This window comes from Apteryx rowi, unplaced genomic scaffold (assembly GCF_003343035.1).
Source record: "Apteryx rowi isolate R43461 unplaced genomic scaffold, aptRow1 scaffold_6, whole genome shotgun sequence".
Classification (NCBI taxonomy): Eukaryota; Metazoa; Chordata; class Aves; order Apterygiformes; family Apterygidae; genus Apteryx; species Apteryx rowi.
The window spans coordinates 763006-781338 of NW_020450871.1; the positions used below are offsets into that span (position 1 = coordinate 763006).

The window sequence follows — 18333 nt, forward strand, 5'->3', positions numbered from 1 at the left end:
TCCCCGACCCCCTTCCCGCTGCCTCGCCCGCAGGTCCCGGCTGCTATCATGACTGATGGCGAGAGCAGAGAGTCCTTCCAGCGGCTCGCCGGCGACGAGGTGCGGGTGCCCATTGCCTCGCCCCCCGGGCACGACGAGGATGCCCGCAGCGCCGGCCGCTCCGTGGCCGCCAGCCTGGGCTCCGGCAGCTCCCCGGCCCGCGACCCGGCGCCCGACTTGGCCTCCGAGGAGGAGGAGCAGGTGCCTTACCCGGCCCTGGCACCCACCGCCTTCTTCTGCCTCAAGCAAACCACCCGCCCGCGCAGCTGGTGCCTCCGGCTGGTCTGTAACCCATATCCTTTCCCCCCGGCACCGCGGCCCCCCCGGCCGCCCCCTCGGGCGAGGGGGCGCGGCCCCCCCCCCCCCCCCCCCCGCCCCCCCCCCCGGCCGAGGGGCCGCGGCCCCCCCCCCCCCGGCCGGCGTCGAGCCCCCCATCGCCGCGGCATCCTCCGTCGGGGGCCGCGTCGCATCCCCCCGGCGAGTGGCGGCATCCCGCGGGTGTCGAGCGCCAGCGGCACCGGGGGGCTCCAAGGCGGCGGCCCCCCAGCACCCGCCTGGGCGCCGGCCGGGGAGAAACCCTGCAACTTCGCTCCCCTCTCGGAGGGGTGGGAAGGAGCAAAGTTTAAAAGACGACCTCGTATTTATTTTAGCCGCCGTGGGGAATTTCAGGCCGGCGCTAACCCTTTCGCTGTTTATATAAGAGAGCGCGGCGTGCGTTTTGTGCTTCCTCGTCGCAGGGAAAATGGAGCGGGTTCGAGTTGGTTTCGGGAAGGCACATGCTGCGCTCGCTTCGGTCCCGAAAACTCCCCTTTGCTTTTTGTTCGTTGGCAACTTGCAGGCAGGGAAGGAGGGCAGCGAAACTTCTCCCGCTCTCCCCCTCCCCCGTGTCCTCTACCCAGTTTATTAATGTTAAATGAAAAAGAGCAGTGTGTTCCCTTCAGTTGTGACATCTAGAAAATTGAATTTTACCCGAAATGCCTGTGCGAAAGCTGAGAGTTGTCAGTCTGTCTTGATAATCTTCAGAAAGTGAGCTTTTAGCTTTGCTCCACACGTCAGTTCAGGAGCATCGACACTGTGCAGATAATTAATGCTTTTACCTATCCTTGATACCTGTCTGTAGATTGCTGCCTATATCCTGCCATTGCTATTAAAAGCATTATTTATTAATGTGATTATTATTGATCTAGCTTCAGTTAACCAGAGAAGCCCATGTGCGTGTGAGATCACTGTTTTCCCCAGCAACACCGCCGAGTCGAGTGTTGTCATTAGGGGGAATTGCACAATCCTGCTCAGAATGCCGCCTTCCTCTGTTATTAGGAGAAATCCTTGGAGGAAAAACCCACAGTTTTTATTGCCTTGGTTCTCCTCTCGTTTAAAGTAGGCTTGCACTAAGGATCGGCTTCTGCAGAGATGCTGCTGGTTTACACCGTTGCGAGAGGGGAGCTGGGCTCCCGCGTGTGTGCGGGTTGAGGGGAGAAGTAAACAAGTCGTGGCGCTCTACGGCGGTGCTTTAGCTGTACGAATGTTAAATGTAGATGGTGGTTCCATAGCAAAAAAGTGATATATCCAGTCCTGGAGGGATTTGAGGGAGGGTCTGTGTTCCTATTACACCTGAGAAGGAGTCCAGACAGATCTGTTGTCTTTAGAGTAGGTTATTGTGTTTGAAAACTTCAGGGGGAGATGGTAGGAAGATGCCTCCTCTTTAGGTCTGGGCAGCGTTCTGCTCTCCCGTATGGCACGCTAGCTTCGTTGTCCTCAGGTCCACCAGGGTTGACAAAATAACCTGCAGCTGGAAGAAAACAAAGCAACGTCCCCGCTGAGGGCGTGAGTTTTGTGGAGAAGTGTATTCGCGTCACTGTGGAGTGACCCTGGGCTTTTATGATCAGGTAGAACTTCGTATTTCAACGTCTCTCTTTAGAATTCCCGGGAAACAAAGTTCCTTCGTAAAACTTATCTGTGTGACATAAGAGTAGATGGAAACTGTGACGTTGGGTTAATAATGAGGCAGAAAGCTAATAAAAACGACATGAGCCCTGTGTTACGGTGTTATTGCTCTTTGAGCTGGTATGTTTTTGGTCGTAATAGAGCAATGCTCCCGACATATCAAATAGCAACGCGGCCAAGCTCCTTGCTGGAATTTTTCTAGTTCCCTCCATCTCCAAAGGCTGGCAGTCCCATTCTTTGCAGCGAGGATAATCTTTCGGTGTTGACTCTTAAGTTTCTCGAAGGAGGGCTCGCCTTGCTGGGGACTGGGTTTTCTGAAGACGCTTAACGAAGCTCTGCGGAGCGACCCGGGAGGGGAGATGCGTGTCTCGGCCCCCGAGACGCTGCGGAGTCCGAGCTGCCGTGCCGAGCGCCGAGTGCTGCGTGCGTGTCGGCTCGCAGTCAGCTGAAGGTCAAACGGCTCTGGAAGGAATGCCACCAAAGCATTTCTGTGAAACTTAGAAAGCAGCCAGCCAGACAGATAGCCGGAGAAGCGTGGCCGTATCGACGCGGCCGGGGCCGAGAGTCACCCGGCATCTGTCTGGGTCGGGGGGGGGGGAGGGGTAAAATAACCTGAAACAAAAGATGGAGCCGGAAAGGTGGTTTCTAGCCGCTTACGCGATTGTTGTGTCTGCCTGCCCGCCCGAAAGCGAAGATCGGTAAACCGCGATAATGAGCCTTATGTTTGCGTTAAAATCTCCCTGTGTTACAAGAAGAAGGGAGGTAACTTCATAATGTCCTAAAGCTGCTCGGTCACCTGGGCTGCAGTAACCCCTCCGGCCACGGAGGTTCCTCCTGCGCTGGTGCCGTCCCTCCACGCGGGAGTTGTCCTCTGTGTGATTTGTGTGTGGGGAGGGTCGGGGCGAAGGTCTCCCTCCGGCGATCCCCCTCGCTCGGCGCTCGCTGAGGGTTTCCGGATGCAGGAGGGCATCTCCCCGGTCGGTGCCCGCTGGACCACGCGAGGGTGCCTTCACCCCGGCCCGCAACTCCTGCCCACCTCGCCGGGAGCCAAGCGGGACGACTCGCCCCCCCGTGCCGCTGGGCCGAGGAAGGAGTTACGGGGCCGTGGAGAAGCGCCGGGGCTCGCCATGGACGTCCAGGTCGGAGCAGCTCTTCTCCGCGGGGCGCCTCCGGGCACGATGCTCCGGGGCGCCGAGCCCGGCCGGAGCGCGCAGCCGGCAGCCTCCCGGCATAGGCCGAGCTGCGTCGATCCGGCTCGCTTGAGCCGTGCCAAGAGCCCAGCCGCCCCGAATATTTGCCGGCGGCATAGATAGCGCGGACCTGTGACCCGGAGCAGGTGGAAGTCCGAAGCGCAGGGGCCGAAAGCGTGATTCCCCTCTGCGGCTGGAGCGGGGTGGTGGTGGGGGGGTTACTGCCGGGCTTAGAAATAGCTAAAAAAAGCGGCTGCCTGGTTCTCCGGGGGACAGGTGGGCCGGGGATCGGCTTACGGCGGGCTCGGGAGCCGCGCGGCGCGGCGAGCGGGAGCTCTGCGGGGCGGCGACAGCGCGGGCGAAGGGGCATGGCAGATGCCGCAGGTGGCCCGGCGGTATTTTTGCAAAAGCTGGGCTCGGCTTGGCGATTTTAGGGAAAACCTGGATACATTCCCCCTCCTCCATCCCCTCCCCAATTTGCATGGGTTTGTATTAATAAAGCCATCAAACTTGGAAAACAACAGAAAGCCGAAGATCTGCAGGAAGCAGGTTTTTCCACGCGTGGAAGCCGTAATCAAGGGGTTGTGGCCAAGCAAGTTTAACCAAAGAAGTTTAAAGCTTTCGGGCTAGTTTTAGGCGCGTCGCTCTGTGGCTGCTTTCTGCCGAGCCGCTGCGGAGCGTCGTTCGGCTCCGCCGGTCTGCGAGCGCTGCCTCCCGCCCGGGAATCGCTTGAGGAACTCCAGCGTTACCTTTCGGGCTCCGCTTTAATGAGAAATTCACTTGTCGGTGAGAGTTTGGAGCAAATAAACAACCCGCATGCAGTTGCTGTGATACAGGCAGTGGTTTAAATTTAATTCTTCACTGTCAAGCTTTATTGTCTTGTCCCTCTGTTACTGCTCATTTACTTTTTATTTGCCTTTAAAATATATATATATATATATAAAAAATTGGAAGCAAACTTACTTATTTCGTTCAGTCCTGGATCTCCTACATAGGTTTATTTATAGAGGGCCGTGGGTGGGACTTTGTGTACTCGGTGTGCGTGTTGGGTGGTGTAGTGCGAGGTTTGGGGGTTGCGATTCCGCGAGGCTCTTTGCCGGCTATTTGCAAGCCCCGCTATTAATTGACGGTGCTGCAGAAGCACAGAGCTGGCTGTGGATTGCCACTGGGGTGGGGGACGTTTTTTGCTTTTTTTGCCTTTTTTTTTTTCCTTTAGTGTAGCTTTTCACTGCTGCGAACGTCTTGGTGAAAGAAGTGTCGCGTCGCTTGTTGTCAATCACTAGATGCCCCTGTGCCTCGGGGTGGATTTTGACGGAGGTCGTGGCTGGTATTGGTTAATGCACATGCAGCGCAGGAATGAGTTTGCGACGGCAATTGGCAGCCGGCGCGGTCCACGTGCTTGAGGTGGAGCAGTTGGGAGGAATGCCGACTTTGTGTCGGCTGCCAATACGTTGCGTAGCGGCGCGGGGTTTTACTGTACGGCTGCATGGAGAAGCACGCTGTAACCCGGAACGTAACACGCGGCGGTAATTAAACCTGCTTTCCATCACAGCGCCAAGTGGCAGCTCTGCCGCGTGGTTTTGATAAGACTAGAACAACTTTGCTAGTTATTTAGTGATTCATAAAAACATTTAGTGATTCATAAAAGGTTGAATTCTGGGTGCCTTAGTCAGAAAAAAAATGCTCCTCTGATTTATTTTCTCAAGTGGCTACAGCACTTGTTGGTGCCAGCTGATTTCTGTGGGACTTGGCTCCGTTCTCCTGTTTGGGTAGAGTCTCTGCTAGCGTCGAATCTGATTTTTTTTTTTCTGAAGTGCTTCTCCTTGCAGCACTTGCTCTTGTTTTGCAGCCCGAGCAGTGGGATCCATCCCCGCAAGCGCTTCAGGGCCAGCCCGAATGGCCCCGATAACATCCCGCAGGTTATTCCGAAGCGTGCCTAAGCGTAGGTGTCTGTAAGGGGACGTGGACGGTGAGATGCGTATTTCGTGCCAAATGATTTAACTGAACCGACTGCCGATGCCGTAGCCCTCGCTCCGTCCCCCTCCCGGGTCTTGGGATGGGGCTGAGCTGTTTGCCGGGTTGTGTTAGGAATTGTTCTCCGACAGGAGTCTTGCGACCGTGTTTTTGTTCCTTATTGCACAATTAGCGTGCGCCGGCTCCCGGTTTCACGGGAGTGTTGCAACTTTGCAGCTTGCAGGGGGGTTACACTGGAGTGCGTGGAGGTACGGCTATAAATTCCCCAGTCTAGACTCCCGTCAGGTCGGCAAACTTCTTTTGATTGCGTGCTACTTTGCTATAAAGTTTGGATCAGATCTGAAGAGGTTCGTCAGGAAGGCTTTGCTTTTTAATTTGCTCTTACTCAGACTGTAGCCTGGCGATTGCAATGGGAGGGTTTGACCAAATCATAGCTTGTTAAAGCCAAATATAAATATGGCAATTAAAATAAAATGTTTAGTAGGCAGTGGAAAGAACTGTCAGAGAATAAATGTATTTCTGGCCTCATCCTGAGAGCTGCTGAGCATCCACGACGCCTACTGAATTTAATGAAAGGAGCAGGTGCTGTGCACCCAGCAGCATCTCCCACTGAATGACAAGCAATTAGAGACATAAGTAAGAAAAGTCTTGTAAATTGTAACTCGTCTAAAAATATGTTGTCCACATGTGTCCCTGTTTTAGCTCCTTTCATTTCAGCATTCTGTGTTGGCTCAATATATCTAATCAACAGTTTAGCTGTGCGTTTCCTTTCTCGTGTCAACAGAAAATCTCTTAGTTGGCCTGTCGTGATCCCAGCAGCGGATTCGGGCACCTCTGAGCTCAGGATCGAACTCCTCATTCCTTAAGCACTGGGCAGAGGTTGGACCTCTCTGATATGCCTTTTATTCCCGTCCAGCCAACCTCAAGAGTGTGGCTCCGAAGCTGGAAACGCTTGTCCTATGGCGAAACTGCGGAAGCCTGTGATATTTAGGAAAAATGTCAAATTAAGTGGCTGCGCAGCCGTGGAGCCGTGGGCAGGGGATGACTGATAGTTCGCACTGGCAGAGCAACGTGTTAAGCTCTCTGCAAACTCGAGCAGGTGTTAGTTCACACTTGCCTGCTGTTTTCAGAATGACTTTTGCACCAAAAGGGTTAGAAAGTTGATTACAAAAGTGCTTACCAAACAGGTGAGGCTTTGCCATATCTCTTTGCAGCAAAGGTTGGCGTTCTGTGGCAATACCTGTACGAATTCAGGAGTGTGAGCACAGGGAACCCAGATAAAGGACACGGTGCTGGTGCCCGAGAAAGGAAAAGCAAAGTTGCGTCTGATGAAATGAAGCTGACTCATAACAGAGAAGAAGCCCGTTTGAGCAAAGTGTACAAAGTAAATCAGAAGTATAAGGACAATAGAATTAGAACTTTGACATTATTTTAATATTTAAAAATATAATACTCAGTAAAGACTTAATTTAGAGCACTTTATTTAGCCCCATCCTCCTTCTTCACCCCTAAGCCCCAGTTCTGATCCAGCATTGCTGACCCTCCGTTACGCTGGTGAGACCGACCCCCGGCGCTGGCTGTGACTGGAACCACTGTCCCTAATGCATTTGTGTTTTAATTATAAGCTAAATGCACAGTTCATCTGAGTTTTATGATTTTTTTTCTCTGTATTGTTCCAAGTCAGAATTGCAACAGGTATTTCCAAGCAGGTTTAATTTGCCCAATGCATTTAGAAGACTCCTGCATACCCATTTCTTCCTCATCCCTTAACCTAGTTAGTGCTTTTTTTTCTACAAAAGCCAATTCATTCAAAAGTTAACTCTCTTTGCTTCCCCACTGAATTTACTAAATGTATGGTCCCACTGAAGGCAGTTGTTAGGATTATTTTAGAGTGCGTGTGCGCATGCTTTTCCTTTTCTACTATTTTTTTTTTTGAAATTGCTCTTTATTGAATGTTCCCCTCTGGTGAGAAGCTGAGAGAGAAGCTAACTGTTGCATCAGATTTTACTAAAGTTTACTTGTAAACTCCAGACTGTAATTTATAACACTTCACAGCAATTAATTTGCTACTTTTCAAGGCACTTGCACAACGCATCCCAGACTGCACTTTGTAAAGTTTTTCCAGTTGCCTTCAGATTTCTCACCTCTCAAATCTGATGGGAACCAATAAATGCAGTTTCAATTTGCAGTTTGTTTGAAAGCTTGGTTTATGTATTGAGACCATATGTATTTTTTTTCCAGCATGTCTAGATGCCAGATCCTTAGAAATGTAAACCAATGCATCAGAGCTACAGAACTGTGCTGATTAATGTGAGCAGAAGGTCTGAGCCTCCAGTTAATATCTCTTTTTCCTTGGGTTACAAATGAATTTTATGCAATGTTAGCCCCAAGTTGGATATAGATCTCCTAAATATCATAGAGCTGTCTCTGAGATGTTTTACTTTATTTTAGTGAGCCTTTTTTTTTTTTAAACAGGAAAATAGTTTTAGATTTATTATGACTGAGTTCGTGCAAGGAGCTGTAACCTGTCACAGACTGACTGTTACAGGTTGTGCTTGCTTACCTTTTTCTTGGCTTTTTTTGCTTCAAATTTTGGGTCTCAGACCTGCTCCTGCTGGGGCTAGTTGGCAGCCTTCTCCCAGACTTTCTTGGAAGCAAAATCTCAGATTCGTCTGACATGCTCGGTCTAAATGACATGTTTGGAGCAACTCCATTAGAGCAACCGGGATCACATTAGTTTACAGTGAATGAACTCTGAATCATGTTTCTGTTTTTTTGTTGTTTTGTTTTGTTTTGTTTTTTAAATTGCTTCTGCAGAAGACGAGCAGCGCTTGAGAGCTGCCTCTTTGCCAAGCTCCGGTTAGTTTTGCACTGGATTATGCACATAGCTTGTGATCTGCTGTTTCCTTAGGCCGGTGTAAATCGGGAGGAGTCCTGCAGGAGCGGGCTCGGCTCCGCGAAATGCACACTCGGAAAAACGCAGGTGTGTCTTAATTTTATCCCGCATTCCTCTGTGAATTCGAACCGGTGCAGCCTCCAAATGGTGCAACAGCAACCTTTGCCACTAGCGTTAAAACTCATGCAAGAAATATGTTACCTCTATTTACACAGATGTTTTAAGAGAACTTGAGCTCAGATTTTGACGTTAATTCTGAAGGTAGCATCTGGTGTTGGGTCCAATCCATTAATCCAGCTGTAGAAGCAGCTTTGTGATTCTTAAGAAAGATGCAATTTTAGGGGAATATTTAGCTGCCCAGGGTAGGAGGAAGGTTATTATGTGATCTCCCCATATAGTTAAGATAACTTGGAGCAACTTAAAATCATCAGGGTGCACACTGTATTTCTGAACCAGCAATTAGAAGTCATCAGCCTGCATAGAGACAAACTGAAAGTGAATTAGGGGCTGATTAGCTCCGTACAGTCTTCCAGGACTATTCAGAGCCTCCTGCTGCAATGAAATATTAGACTGGTCACTCCGGAGCTGGCCTTTCGGGGGGGGGGGTGGCGGACGAGTGGAGTTTTGACAAGATGCAGCTGTAAAAAACAATTTTCCTCTTTCTTTTCCTTAATTAAAATCTGTTCTGAGCACTGTACCAGTCGGACTAGCTTGGCAATGGATTAAATGCACAGATTCAAGATCTAATTTTGCCCATTTCTCTTGACAGATGGAAATTGTGTGCTTTCACAGAGCTAGTAGTATCTCGTAATTCTGCTCAGAAGCAATGCTGCTGAAAGCTATCCAGAAAAATAAGATGACTCTGTATGTGTGTACGTGTATTTATGATCACAGCTCCTTTAGATGGTGAATTCAAGCTACTTTAGCACTCCTTGCCTATTTCTTCCATCCTTGTCGTGCGAAGTAGGGAGGAGATTTGCCTGAATATCTAACATTCTGGTAAACTGTGCTGCAGAAAGAGGAAACCGCGAGTTATGGTACATGGCGTGTGGAACATCTGCCACGTTCCAGAAGGCTGAGGAGTTTGATTAGCTCTGATGTTTGACGAACGGTACAAATAGGGACGTCTTGGGGGGGACTTCCCCCTGGGCCCTTGAGAAGCTTTGCTTACCAAAACTCTTTGATCCCCATCGCGCTCAGCCTCGCCCACGCGTTTGTTTTAATTTTGTTGTTGTTCAAATACGCACGGATTAAGCCCTCTGGGATTTGTGATGGATACGCAGGTATTTGCATACGAATCCCTTCCCATCTCGAAGGAGCTGCAGCCCAGATTTCTTCTTGACGTGGTTAAGGAGTGAAAGGATGAGCTGCCACCTTCTTCTTTGAAGATGACAGATAAAGGAAAGGACGAAGAGCTAACCAGGAGCTAAGGCGAACCAAGGCTTTCGGTACTGCAGCTGGTGGAACCGCATGGGAAATTCTTTGGGCTTAGGTGTCAAGCACAGCTGATGGAAAAGCTGAGGTGCGCAGAAGTAGTACAATGAATGTGTGGGCGTTGTGTGTGTGTGTGCACAAATTACACACTATATATATGTGTGTGTATATCTTACCTATGTATATATATGTATGTGCTTGCACCTGCCCCTTTGGGGAACGGAGAGACCTGAGCCTGGGCCGCAGGGAGCCGTTCTGCCCAGCTCCATTCAGAGCTAGCAAGACCTGCAGTCACAGCAGGACTTCTTAGCAGAGACCTGGTGGACCTTTTCCCCAGAGCTGTCCATCTGGGGGAGTGAGGCAACTCAAGTGTTTCTCTCCTCACCTCCAACCCATCAAAAGATCCTCGGGATAAGCCCTAAAATAGAGAAGCAGGAAACCCTCCTTGTTTGTGTCCTTGCTGTTGTTTCTTGCAGAACGAGTTTCCTTTTGTTTGCAAAGAAATGAAAGCCTCTCTCTCTTAGAGGTTGATAGCAAGCAAGTTTATTCCTTGGTCGGCTTTGTCCTTGAGGACCCAGTCTGATGGATTTGAAAGCATTGATTGAAGTCCTGGGATGAAATAATGAAACCGCAGAAGCTTTGTCACCAACTTTGGGGCTCCACCTGTGGTGTGCAGGGAGATGTCGGTGGGTGATGAGCGATTCGGGTTTGGAAAAGAAACTGAGATCCTTTTCTTCCTTTGGCCCCGTGCTTCAGGTCGGTTAACATCAACACCAGCCCAGCTGATGGGGTCAGGAGCAGGATTTAGCCCTAAACACGTTATGTATCACCAGCCTCTTATTACCAAGCCCTTTTGTAAGTGTGCTTGTGCAGAGCCTGTAATGGTATAATGTACACCGTAATTTTGTTGTTAAATGTGAGCAACTTTGGCATGATGGGGACTAGGTGGCTTATAGCAATTGGAACATTAGGGCTTATTGAATTTCATAGCCCGGAGGATTGAACCGTACAGAGCAACTCTTGAAAAAATCACCCCATCTGTTTCTCCTGAATTTCTTTTCTAGGGTGATATTTTAATTTTACAAACTCTGACTTCCGGACATGGACAGAGGGGTTGGAGGGAGGAAGTAAGGGGAAGCATACCCCAAGATGTTAGTTTTCCTATTAAATAGGCTCTCAAGGACAGAGACTTGGATCCACTCCCAAGAGTACTGGTAAATGCCATGTCTGTAAATACGCTGGAAATTCCTTCACCTCATTTTCCACTAAAGATTTTATTTTCATCTCTATCAATACTGGTAATAGAAGAAGAGGAGTCAAAAAAGGGCCTTCTGTCTGCAATGTGCTTGTGGCGGTTTCCCTTTATCAGTGATCTTGAACGTTGTTTCTGCAATTTGCAGCGTATGCCTTTGCTGGAGACACTTTTATTGCGGTCGCGACGGCTGGCTTGGAGTGCTGTAGCCGAGGGTCTCTCCGCCGCTCCAGTATAAACCTCTGCTTTATAAGGCTGCAGTAAAAATTTGCTCGCTGCTGTTTCATATTTCTTTTATGGGAATTGAGGCTCGTGAAGAGCTTCTGATTGACCACCGTGAACTCTTAAATCCCTTATCAAGGCACAGAACGAGCGTGGGGTGAGGTCCCCCATGTCATTGCTCAGCCTGGTCCTGAGGGCACCTCTCCAAGACAGAAGCCGGTTTAGTTTCTGCATCCTGTTGTTCTTTACTTTTCTGATGAGGTTCAGTAAAATGTTCACTTGTGAGAGTATCTATTTTTAATGTCTGTGATCTGGAACTTGCTCTGGGCAGGAAAAAAATGCTATATTTCACATAGTCTTGGAAGATCGTTTCTGTTAGCAAAGGCTTGTTTTCACTGTTAAGTATGACCTTGCTTTTGAATGAAGAATTTGGCATTTAAAGAGGGGGAATCTGGGCCTGCTGAAGTTGACGTTGACTCTCTGAGGCCGGGATAGGGGAGAAGAAGGGAGGAATTTCACGCTGAGGTTCTTGGCCAGGTACTTGTCTCGCGCGTCACAGACTAGCCCCGTTTGCTGAGCCCGGCTCCGTACTGCGCTCTCATGGTGTACGAGCCCCCAGCATGGCCCTGTTCTCAGGCAGCTCTGCCTCTAACTTGCGGCTTGATGTACAGAGCTACAAAGAGCTGCAATCTTATCAAACTGCTAAAGCAGGGTGCACCATGACGAGCAAAAAATCAGTGCTTGGCCATATCAAAATGGAGGAGTGTCTTAAGACTATTTTTATTCTGTTTTTACTTTTTTTTTTTTTTTAACATATCTCATATATTGAAATTTTCCCGGCCTTGCTGAGTCACGGCTGCTTTTTCTTGTAGCTGAATTGAGTTCTTATCAAGTATCTGCTCGGTTTTCCCGTGTACGTTTGTCAAGGGATTTAGCTAGCAGCTCTGCTTCTCGGGCAGGCGGGTGATCAGTTATGGAACCCATTTGCCTTTTGCATTAGTCTTGTTTGCATCGGGGCAGCACTTAGGCCTAGCCCGGCTCTGCTCTGAGGGCCGCTCTGCTAAGTGCCATGGAGCATGTGCTGAGAGGCAGTCCAGGGCTGAAAGAGCTTCAGACAAAGCAAGGAAGCGTCTTGCAGAAAGTAGGAAGGGAACCAAAGCCAAGACAAGATGAGGCGACTTGCAAGGGGCCGCTCAGCAGGCGAGTCGCAGCGGTGGGTGGAGGAGCTTTGACTCCCCAGGATCAGCCTGGTGTGAAGTATCCTTAATTCGTGAACTTTAAAATAGCTCATATCCGTGAGAAAGACTTGATCTAAGAAAAGGGTAACAGAGATTAAGATTAGTTTATCAAACCATCCACTGCATGTGGTAGGTGCTCTCCAAATGCTCCAGAAGAACCTCTGGTCAGCGAGGTCCCAGCCCCAGGAAGGACAGGCAGAGGTTATGGAACGGGGGAGAGGGAACAACATCAGCTAAATCATGTCTGGGCTTTGGATGCTGGATACAGGATTCAACATCAGCACCAACAGTCCTGCCTTGCTGTGAGCTTATCTGGTATTTAGCTATTGCTGTTTATCTGAGGACAGTTTTGGCACGTGGATGGTGTGGGCACGGAGCTCTTGCCATGGAAAGACTATTGCCTGTTTTGCTTATTCGCTACCGTAGTCCTGCTCTGAGCCGGGGGACTGCTCATTGCAGTAAGGGCTGTAGAGTTTGCCCTTAAGCAAGACAGGAGAGATCAGTTAGGCAAAGTCAATCACACGCCTGCTCCGTATCGCTCTGTCCTGATAAGCTGTCAGTTTAGCTCTAAACGCGGCGTTTGAAAGCACATCTCTGCTCTCCAGGATGGGTCAGTGTCGCCAGCAGTATTAGCTGAAGGATGGATTTAAGCCATCAGCTCATCACCAGAAAGGGGGGGACTACATCTGAGGCATCATTCCTTGGCAGTCTCTGATCTTCCTTAGAAGATGGAAGATCATGTCCTTCCATAGAAGATGGAAGATCATGTCCTGCTGAGACCAGTAGCATTGCAGAGGATGTGGAGTCCCTAGACGCCTAATGTCAGGGGGTCATTTAAGGACCTAGTTCAAGCTGGCCTTAACCCTGCGTTTCCTGGCTTTGGCTGATACAAGCCAGACCCGTTGCCTTGTTTGTGCACTGGTGTTGCAGCAAGGGTGATGAATTGCAGTGTAAGCTTTACCACCCTTCAGCGCAGCTTCCTGTGCTCTTTTGGCCCATTATGTTCAGTTCAGTCAGAGTTTATTATAAATAACTTCAGATAGCAAGCTGAAATATCCCGGGCTCACTTTTTTTTTTTCTCTTGGCAGTTGTAGAGCATGAATCGGCTTCAAGGCAATTGAGGTATTTTAACGTAACGTTTACAGCCCGTATCTATACAAAATGTGACTTGTGTTTATAGAAGTGTGCCTTTAACAGTTTCTTATCAAAACATATGGGGCTCTACAGTTGGATGCTAAGGTTCTTCTCAAGCATTCCCCAGACAATACAGTTCCACATTATATTGTCTTATGATGTCTGTAGACTTAACCGAGCCTGTTGTTCTGCAAATATAGTTGTGCTTCTTCCCTGTCTGGCCCGCTGCACTCACTTCGCCTCCTCCAAATTCCTTCCAAGAGCCCTTTGAAACTTCCTTATCGCTGAGTCCTCCTTTTGCCAGTGCGTGTCCTTGGCAGGCAAGGCAATGTCATGATGCAGAAAAGCATATCATGCAAAATAGGATACGGTATCAGCAAAATGGAACGACAGGCTGACATAGCTTAATGTTTGGAAGCAGCCAGTGGTGAAAATGGTGAATAAGACTCAAGAAGTCTTTATTTTTCCTGCTGCAGATCTCGCAGGAGTCTCATTCCAGAGCGATCATTCCTTATTTGCATGATATGCCCTAGTCGGAGAGGCTGGGTTGTGCTGGGCTCTGTATCTTCAGACTGTGAAACGGAGAGATGATCCCTCCCCCGGAGAACTCGGTGCATAAAGGAATGCATTTGGCCCCGTGAGCGTGTCTTGATCCAATCTCACATTGGATGCTCTCCAGGTTTTATACAACTTCAAATGGCTCTTGGTGCAATCCATTGCTAAACAACTGTTATTTTGCCTGCTGTAGCAAGGCGACTAGATGTCCACTAGGTGCCCTTTGTGTTGTTATGCCCGGACTGGCATCCTTAAAAAGGTGCACAGGCCTGTTACATTTAATGGGACTGCCAAGAAGAACAGAATCTGTCAAGTTCTGCATTGCTGTTGTGTCCTGCGGTATTGCTTTCTTGGTACACTGTGACATGCTGCCCTTTTTGGAGAGCTGGAGAGCCTTTCAAAGCTGTAGTTTCTCATTCAGAGCCTATGCAAGCTTCTACCCCAAGCTGCTTTTGTCTATAAATTGGAAAGAAAGTTTGAACAAAACTTGGCCTTCCTGTAGAAGTTCTGGTCCTCTCCAGCCCATAAATTTTAATGGAAACTTGGCATGCTGAATCTCTAGGCCGCTATGCAAATCTCAGCCTCTTCTGAAATTAATCTCACTTACTTGGGTCTAAAGAAAGTTCTTCATTTATCCAGTTATCTGGGAGGGCACTTAAAATGCTTGGTTTTATATCCTATTCCTGTTTGTTAAAAGTATGATTGATTCATTTATTTCAAGATGTTTTTCCAGAGGATTGTGGTGAGTTTAGGAGGCCCCAGCTTTGTGTCTGACCCATATCATCTAAATTAACAGAGAAGGTGGTTTGGCCCAGGGCAGAGTCCGGTCTGCCTTTCTGCTGGGTATAAATGCTTTGATTTATAGGAGTTTGCAAACTGGCGGCCCGGAGCCAGGGCTGTAGCTGCCAGGACAGAGCTGCTGGGAACCGGCACCTTTGGAAGGGGTGGTGGCCCGTCAAGGTCACCATCTTGGCCTGATCTTTCCGCTTCCGGCGCCGCTTGGCCTGTTGTGGTTGGAGAAATGCCCCTGTTGTTGCGTGGCTTGTCATGGGCGGCAAGCGGGCCGCTGTTCCTCGCGTTTGCAGACGGCTCCAAGAGTGACTTTGCATCAGTGTCTCCTGGCTGCTCTGTCGCAGCTTCTCAGGACCCGTCTGTCCACTAGATGTCAAACCTCAGCTGCAAAATGGATGCTCCAGTTCACAAGGAAGGTTGCAACCACAGATGACATGCATGAAGCAAAATGGGATTCGAAGTCTGACATGGGCAGACATCCACTGATTACCTCACAGCCTGTCTGGGGAAAGTGTGGGATTTCAGCTGACTTTCCCTGTTTACATATTTCAAGTTAAAGCAGGGTAGGAAAGGAATGTATTATCCCCCCTCCCGCCAGAAGCGTATGAAATATTTCAAATGAAATGTTGCTAGGATTCAGTTGTCCCTGCAGATGAAGGCTTCAGACACGCTGGGTGAACTTGCAGATTTAGAAGTAAATGTGCCAGGGACCTGATTCTGAGCTTATCACCTTATTTTTACACCAGTTTTTATGGGAAGCACCTCCTTTAACATGAGTAGTTGCTGATCATCCCTAGGGTAGTTTGGAGCAGACCTTCACCCTTGAGCTGATGCTAGGCGTTGATGGGGGGCTGAGTACAGTCATGACCTCTATTCTCGTGCAGGCCAGATTTCTCTCTTGGTGCCACAGCTAGATTCAATGACACTTAGCAAGTTACAGCAGGATTTTCATCGTCCTTTTGTAGAATCAGGAAGTCTTGTTCTGTTTTATTCATTTATTGATTTTTCTTTTTTTTCTTTTCTTTTTTTTTTTTTAAATCAAGAGATCCCACTGGTTATTGAATATGAGGAGGGCTATGACTTTACTTTCCCTTGTTTTTCAAGTGTTTTTTTTTTTCCTTTAAATATTTGCTCCTGCCCACTGCCAAAGACAGGGGCTAGATAAACCTTTGAGCTGAGCCAGGTGCATTCCTATGGTGGAGACAGTTGTGAAGATGCGGATGCAATTAGAGTCATGTATACATTCCCGTCTGTGCATATGTGTTTTTTTTCCCTAACGGCTTGGCTGGACTCCCACACTAGTGGGTGCTCCAAAGGAAGGGACCGCTTCTGCAAAATTGCTGAGCGCTTTGCAAGCAGGACGAAGCCGTCTGTGATCCTGCCGAGCCGGGATGCCAAATTCGTCCAGCGCTTGGCGTGCGCTGCTCAACTTGTGGCTGAAAATTGCAGTCAGTTGGGGTCTTCTTTTGTCTTAATTAAGAAAAAGTATGCACTTGTGTGTTCCTTAGTCAAAGCATGATGAGAAGATTCCTGTTTGGGATTATTTTTAGTCTGGGGAATCTCTGAAATTATTCATGAGGCTGCTTTCCCTGATTTATGACAATACGCAGCACATCGCCATGTAAATGACTTATAAAACTGTTGAAACGTTCCATTTAAAAGAATTCCTCATGTGAGGGAAAATAAACAGTTTGTCATTTACCAGACTGTATTTGATTATTAGATTTGTTACTATAAACATCAGGCTACGCTTCCTTAAGCTGAAGCTGCCAGAGATGTTCGACTTCAGAGAGCCATACCATTAAATAAAAACTAACCTGACGTGAGGAATCGGCACCGGATTGATCAGGCCCATTCCCCGCTGGCCAAAGAGATGCTTGTTGGCCAGCAATGAATATCTGACGTTCAGATTAACGTGACTCTAGTTTTTCACATCTCGTTCAAAGAGCAGATGGGTTAGGAAAGGTAAAGCACACAGGTTGAGCGTCCTACATGCTTTTTATTACGATTTGATGATGTTCCTGTAAACACAGTTCTCTGCAACTTTCCCACTTCTGTCTGTGGGCCTAATAGCCCAGAGTCTGTTCCTTAAGCAGCCCGTGCTTGGTAGAGCACCAGCCCATGCGTTCAGGTCGTGGTACTCCAGCTCTTTGCTTATTCCTGGCCTTGGGTGGTATGTGAAGAACCTAATGCAAACTAGTGAGCAAGAAAATAAATGTACAGTGACAGGGTAAAACCTTACAGTTCTGGTGGAAGGACTGCATGGGGAGAGCTTCACTCTGATTTACACCTGTGCCGTTTTATGTGCAGGAACCAGAATGGAAGGACCTTCATGGGGGTATAAATATAACCCTGCAAATCTGTCAGTCTGTTGCTGAAGGGCTGTAAAATAGCTCTCAGGCCCCTGGGGATCAGACCTAGAGAGTAAGAGCTCTGCCCCATGACAGCGTGCTGGACTGGGAACTTCATATAGGACTCGTGCTTTTTCTCTCGAGCCAAAACGCATTCTGCATGGAGAGGAGCTTTTTTTCCCCCGTAAGATAAGTCATTTTGAGGAATGTCTGGGCCATAGGGACCAGGAAGAGCATCTGAGAAGTGACTGGACTTTGTGTTGGGCTAATCGTATTTTGGAGGGCATGACGCAGTGAACGGCAAGTAAAGAAATGCAGTGAGGGGCAGCTGGTGCTGTTGAACTCTGTTAGTGGTCTAGCGCGCTGAAAGGGCTCCAGCGTGGGGTCTGCGAACGCCCTTCCAGAGGAGCGTGGCACCTGCGCGTCTCCGGTGCACTCGAGGGGGAATGATTTGAGCACCAGGGCGGACACAAAATGCACCAGCGCTTCTCCCTGACACAGCTCTGGGTGGCTCCTCAAACCCCTTAATGTCTCTGCTGCCATGTACCCTCTTACCGGGGAGTGAGGAAACGCGAGGAACATGAGAGTTATCAGCAGAAACGAGCAAAGAGAAAAATCAACCATGAAATTGGTAATTTTATGAGCTCCGTGAGGGAAGAAAATGCTTGTTGTTAGACACCATGTAATTGCATCTCTGTGCCCTGGGTTATGGGAGCCAGACAGTGTCAGTCTGTTCGAGAGCAGTCCTTATGCCTTCTGCTAGAGGTCTGCAAAGTATCTGGGAGGATCTGAGTTAATGAGCACAGCCAGATTGCCACCACCGTGTAGACCAAGGCTGCGCGTGTTTGGGCACTTGGACCCCAGGGTGGGCAGGGCTCATGTTTACAAAAGGGTGTAAACCTTCCTGGATGGTGTTGCTGTGTGTTATACAGGGGAAGATGAAACTTATCTTCATCCCATAGCTGATTCATGTGTTCCCTGCAGCACAGACAACAGCTTGGAAGTTGTCACCTTGCGTTGCATCTTACAGCTGCTCTTCGGTAAGCACCGCTTCTCTTCTCTTGTACATCGCAGCTAGCTTGAGATGAATGAGCCCAGGTGCTTACCTGGGCTGCTTTGTGATAATTCAGGGATCTAATATGGTTTTTATGTTCAAAACCTCCTTGTTTTCCAGAAGTTTGGTTTTCATTTGCTTCCGCTCCCCCAAAGCCTTTCGCAGCGTGAACCAAATATAAACTATAGCGTTACGTGTCAAAAACTGTTGCTTGGAGTTTTGCAGGCTGCCTTTCCGCACTGCAAACAATTGCTAATG

At 48.8% G+C, this 18333-nt stretch overlaps 1 protein-coding gene across 1 annotated transcript in view; it reads left to right on the forward strand.

Moving 5' to 3' along the window:
* Positions 1-246: 246 nt before the first annotated feature.
* CACNA1H (calcium voltage-gated channel subunit alpha1 H) overlaps positions 247-18333 on the forward strand; it is a 253608-nt gene continuing 235521 nt past the window's right edge. The window contains exon 1 of the mRNA XM_026083083.1: positions 247-332. The gene's annotated coding sequence lies outside the window, so the exon portion shown is untranslated. The remainder of the gene's footprint in view (positions 333-18333) is intronic.